The sequence below is a fragment of the Lycium barbarum genome, chromosome 6, assembly GCF_019175385.1.
Source record: "Lycium barbarum isolate Lr01 chromosome 6, ASM1917538v2, whole genome shotgun sequence".
Classification (NCBI taxonomy): Eukaryota; Viridiplantae; Streptophyta; class Magnoliopsida; order Solanales; family Solanaceae; genus Lycium; species Lycium barbarum.
In genome coordinates, this window is record NC_083342.1 from 129893271 (window position 1) to 129899732 (window position 6462).

Consider the following 6462-nt stretch of genomic DNA (forward strand, 5'->3'; position numbering starts at 1 on the left):
AGTGAAGAATGTGGTGATAATAACTTATGGTCCTTGATTGTCTAGGCTTAAGAGATGAAAATAAGTAGGAAAGATTTTATAAGTCTAGTCTGAATAAAAGAAGAGGATAAAAAGAAAGAAAAAAGAGGGGAAACTATGGCTGAAACCTTAAGGAAATGTTTGGTTTTAATATATGAATTGTCAAGTCTTTCTTTTGGTATATGCTCAAGGGTAATAAAAGAGAATCATAAGTGTAGATGTGTGGGTTGAAACCACTTGATTAATGGGAAAAATTTTTAAAGACATCTTAGGAGAAGATTGAGAAAGGGTCAAGCATCACTTAACCCATAGTATCTTTCTTCCCAAAATAAGAGATTGTCATGGCATTCCTCATAAGTCTATGGGGTGTAACCTGCTACATTTGCACATTTGGTATTCTCTTTGCCATTTGCAGAGTTAAAAGGATCCTAAAAATGAATTTCTTGTGCCTTTATTAATTGTTCACTCAGATTAATAAACCTGGTCTTGAGGTTTGACTATAGACTTAAATGAATTATGTTGGTCTGCTCTGATATGTCTTAAGAGAAATGGGTTGACTAGGCTAGATAATGTATGGTAATTTGAAAGATTGCGGTAAAACTGGAAAGAGGAAAAGGCTCTCAAAAGGAATACTGTTTATTCTGAAAACAGGGCAAGAAAGTTTTATGTGGATGATATAATAAGGTAGATTCCTTAATATTTGGTTAGGTTGGGTTCATAATTAAGATCTTTATGTGAATTCTGTGTGCATTGATATGATTTTAGTTTGTGCTTGAGAGATGGTTTGTTTTCTCCCTTTTTCTAAGTAATGGTAAGACCTTAAAAATAAGGAAATCAGTGGGTTGCATACATTTAAAGTGGCAATAAAGTGTCTTGGGGGTATATTTGACCCTTTCTTTGTGATGCTTTAGATAATATATCATGTTTCCCACTGTGAGATATGTTCTTGAGTTTATTAGTCTAAAGTCTAAGTAGAAGATAAAACTTGAACTTAAGTCATGTTGGACAGATGTGTTTTCCCTTTTGTGCAGTATTAAAAACCAGCTAAGGATATGCTATACTTGTACAGTTTGAAAAAATGAAAACTAGGAGTGGGCCACTGTTTATGAACATGTCTAAATCATGTGTATCCTCTTTTAAAATCAGCTTGGTTCTCTTTGCAATAGAATAGGATCAGGAGAAAAGGTCTAAAAGGGTTGCAAAACTTTGAACTTTAAATATTGAGTCTTTTGTGCATCCATGGGACTTTTGGCCGTGCTATTTGCTTAAGTTGTATCTGAAAGTGAAGTTGATGTACTCAAAATTGGATATATTACATAGAAGCATTAGAACTCAAAGTCTCTTGGCCTTATTTGCAGATTCATCTTGATTTGAATTTCAGTTTATTTGTGTCTTAACCTTTAACTGCACTGTGATGAAGGTGATGCAACACCTTACTTGTGTTTGTTTTAAAACAAAGAACTCTGATTTCACCTATTTGGATTTGTCATATCATGTCTGTTAGAATTATAGATTGGTTTTTTTCTGTTTACTTCCTGTATTTTCTGTGAGAATCACCTAGACTTGAGAATATGATTCCTAAAGAATGGCAAGAACCTTTAGTCGGGTTGTGTATAGGACATATAGGCTCATTTGAAGATTTTGTCTAAATAATTTTACATGTACTCTATGAATGCCAAATCTGTTGTGTTGTACCCTGTCTTGAAGCCGGTTTACCCTATCCTTGTGTGCCTTTACACTTTGTTATGTCTACTTGAATCAATATTGTTAGGAACTGTACTACTCCTATGTGATTGTCTATGTTGTGATTACTTGGTTTAGTTCAGTCTTGGACATATTATGCCCACACAGATTACTTTCTTTTTTCATGTTTAAATCATACTTGGTGCCTTGGTCTTAGGTCATAAGGGTAACCTGCCTGATGAGTCTATCCACCTCTTCTCTCCTTGTTCTCATCTGTTCTTGTTAACTTATAATTGTTCTATAGCTATGTATATTGGACCTATCCTATTTATTCCAAGCCATGTGTGTGTATGTGGACCTGTGTCTTCCATGGTTATTGTTGGTTGAGAGAGGTAGTTTAGGTGGGAGAGGGGCTTAGTTTAAGCCTTCCCCTGGTGACCAGCCATTCCGGAGGTTCATGAAACCTCTTGAACTTGTGCAGCATCAGGAATAAAGGGGTTGATGACTTGGCCTTCCCATCACCTAGGTTTGGGGTTTGAGTTTAGAGACATGGAAATACATATGCACATTATTTGGGTTGGTGAATAAATATGATATATTGCCTATACATGTGTATACTTGTGTATAGAGTAGGAATTGTAAAAGAATAGGAGATTTTGTATGTATGTGTGTATAGTTATATGTATGATAAGAACAGTAAAATATAAACTAACCGGGGTCTTTGTTTCCTTCCCCTCTCTACTGCATGGCCACTCGGGCCAACGTCCAGCCACCCTATTGGGTCAAAGGCTCAATAGGGAAATTCTTTCAAGTTCGTTCAGTCTAAAAAAAAGAGAAAGGGAAGCTAATATATTGAAGGCTCAATCATGGGTAAAAATGACACGAAGGCCCAACTATGGGTAAAAATGGTTGGGATTTGATCCACCCCATTTTACCTTCCTTATATTTATGCCTTCTTTATTTGTTTAAAGTGTTTCATGTATCGTATTCATATTTGTAAAAAAAAAACACAAACAATATTGGAATCATTTATGTTGCGAATTAGGCATCTTAGGCAAAACGGTGCATATGCCGTTTAGATTGACTCTAGCTCCAAAAAAAAACTTTTGGAAAATCTTGATGATTTTGAAAATTAAAAATGGAAAGCAACTGCGTTTGTCCTAATAAATAATAAACTAAAGAGGTTTTCGGAAAGATAAGATAGTATATCATAGTGTTCAAATTAAGAGGATGAGTAAAAATTAGACAAGAAATCCTTTTCAATTATTAAATTACGTTTTCTGGATTTTGAGTTGATAAAAAATGTGATATGTTGGGCCAGAGCCCACCTGAGTCCTTTCTTATAGAAAATCAGACATTTCAAAAAAAAATATGGGGCTAGAGCCCATTAAATTTGATCTTTTGAAAAACAAAATGACAAAAGTTATTATTTGGGCTAAAGAATCCACTTGACTCTTTTTAGTATAAATTTGTAGGTAAGAAAACATGGCTGAGGCCCATATTTAATAGCTACAACAAGGTATTTTTGGACTAGAACCCGTGCAGTTTTGTCTTTAAAAAAGAAACCAATAACATAAACCATTCTTTTGGTTAAAGCCCATCTGATTCTTTTAAATCTTTGGTTAGAAAAATTCTAGGCTAAGGCTTACGTTTTAAATAAATGAAGTAAGGTGTTTTGGGGCCTAAAAACCAAATGGACTTCAAAGTCAAAATTTTGCTCTTGAAATAAATCTGAGACTTATTTAAATAAAAAATAAGTATATATATATATAGCGTGCACATTTTTAAAAGGGTAATATATGCATAAGTTATTGGACCATAAATTCAATTCATTTTCTTAAGGATAAACGTGCAAAAAATATCAAGAATCCCTTTCTTGTAAAATCAAAAAAGGGTCCAATTTTTACGCCCATGATTATAATTTTTTTTAGGTAAGGATGTTTTAGAAATGTATTAAACGGATTAACCCAGTCCACGTGTGAGCAAAGCATGAATAAAACCTATTCATCCAGACTATAAAAATAAATAAACTTTTTATCCTTTTCTATATAAAAACTGTTCTCCTTTATATATAAAAGGAACTAATTATACACGGATATTATAAATCGGAAGCTAAATACCCTATATGTAAAGGGAATATATTCATTTCTTTTCAAAAATGATATGCAACATGACAGGCTATGGCGGGAAATAAACACTAAGTAAACAGTTCATGCAAATACTCACATTGGAATTCGAAGGTCAACCGTATAGTACGGATCCTTAATACTAGGGTGCCTAACACCTTCCCTAGGGGATCACCAGAATCCTTACCTAGAACTTTAGATTAAGAAGGATTTTCACGGCGTATGAATAAACCCTTCAAAACTGGGTTCCTAATTTCCTAAAAATTAGGTGGCGACTCTTTTAAAACAAAGTCCGAAAGAGCACCAACGATTTCGAAGTAGCTTTTTCCGAATGCTAACCCCGCCCGCGAAAAATGCGAACCGTCACAGTTGGCTATAGTAGGAGCTAGGAGAAGTAGAGGTAGGATGAAGAAGAACTTGGGGGAGGTGATTAGACAGGACATGACACAGCTCCAGTTGACTAAGGACATGACCTTAGATAGGGAGGAAAGGAGGTCAAGGATTAAGGTAGAAGGTTAGTAGTTTGTTGAGTGTGTGGTACTTTTAGTATTGTCGTACTTTTAGGTATCACATAGTTTCTTTTTTTCGCTAATGTGTATTGATATCTATTGTTGCACTTGTTTTGTACACTTGCTATTTTGTTGTTGTTTTCTTCTTTGCTACTTTGAGTCGAGGGTTCCTCAGAAATAACTTTCTACCCCGCAAAGATAGAGATAAAGTCTGCGTACATCTTACCTTTCTCAGATCCCACATATATTACACTGGGTATGTTGTTGTCGTTGTTTGTTGTAAATGGTGGACAATCTAGAGGGAGAGTAATGCTAGATGCTTTAAGAACAAAGGAGTGCGTATTGGGAATATCAAAATGAATTGTTTATTTTTTGTATAAACAGAACTATGTGAATGATACCTAATTACTACTATTATAAGAAAGGATTTCAAAATTTTGTAGTCCTCACATGAAATGTTTTGTCCGTTTTGCCCTAATACCTTGTAAGCTCTCACCCATTTTGGTAAATTTGAATAAGTATATGGGCTAATTAAATGTTAGGAGGAGAAATGATGTGGAAAGTTGATAGAGACACCACAAAAGATCTATTAATTCAACCAAATTTCAAATTGATCCAAAAGTTTATAGTCTTTCTTTTATGTGGAAATGATTATTAAACTTGTTTCAAATTATCTTTTTTTTCTATAAAATTTATTATAAACAAGTAAAAATGTTATTGTGATATTCCCTTTCTACCTTAGTACATGCTTAATTATTAATTAAAAATTATTTTTCATGTATAGCTAAAATTGTTTGAAAAAAGTAATTGAAGAAATATTGTTAGCTCTCCAATAATAATCTATCTTCGATATCTATATAGAATAGAAGAGGCAAAAGAAGGATAGGATGACAAGAGTCACCATCATAAAATCAAAATATATAAAAAAAAATGCATCAGTTAAAAAATTAAGTCTTAATTAAGTTGTTGTTCGTGCAATATGGGGCGAAAATATAGGAATGAGACAGTTATCTTCTGAAAACCCTTTGTAATACATAAAAAATTTCAAACTATATTTTCTAACCACGTTATCTTATCCATATCCAACACAAACTAAAGAATCCAACACAAACTAAGAAGTCCAATTGTTCGGTTTATTTTGAAATTTTTGTACTATACAAATTCTTTTATGATTAGTTCATGGATATGTTTCTAATTTCATCTTATTGTGAAGGTGGTTAATACAAAAAAGGTAGTCCTAAGGGGAAATCAAAGCCGCCGTATGCGACTAGCTGAATGCTTGACAGGGAAGGTATTTTTTCACTGCTAGAAATGATCACGGTATTAGATTGGTTTCTCATTTTTTTCATTTCTTTTGGTCTCAATCCAGCATTCACTATCTATCAAGGGCCTCACAAGCTGGCAATTTCGCGGAGTCATTCAAATTTAATTATATTGGAAAGTTACGATTTTGAAGAAATAATGAAAAAGGATTTAGTTTTTGGTTAACCTGAATTGCAGAGGAAACTGGGATCTGACTATTCTTCTGGAAATTGAGATCTGAGTATTCTTCCTCTTTTTTCTTCTCAGTTGTTGCCCTCTTTCTGTTTAATCATGACTATGCAGCAAACTTCTTTGGGTTTATGATTTTGGGACGCATATGTCTATGGATTCAGAAGATTTAATTTGGTTGGAATCTTTTGATTGACTGTGTTGCGTCAATTTCACCGTAGACAAACATGTCAGAAAATATCAAACATCAAAAAATTTAATTTCTTAATTTCATAAAATAGATGATGGTTCCGTACTTACATTTACTTGATTTCTAAATATAGATAACTTTTGCGTTATGTAACTATAGATCAGTATTAGATTTGACACAGTACCTTGTTTTTGTTTACTCTCGCTTATGTTCATTTCAGATCAGTTTTCTGGCGAATAGTCCCATGTAATAAAAGGATGTTGATCATGATATGAATGTTTTTTCAACAAGTAAATGTTTGAATGACACATATTGTTTGTACTAATTTGCATTTTCTTGACATTTTTTGGGTTGTTTGTATAATTTCTTTGTTATTATTCGTTCCGGTCTGCAGTCTCAATTGTTGGAAACACTTTTAAGTATTATATTCACTTCTAACTACATT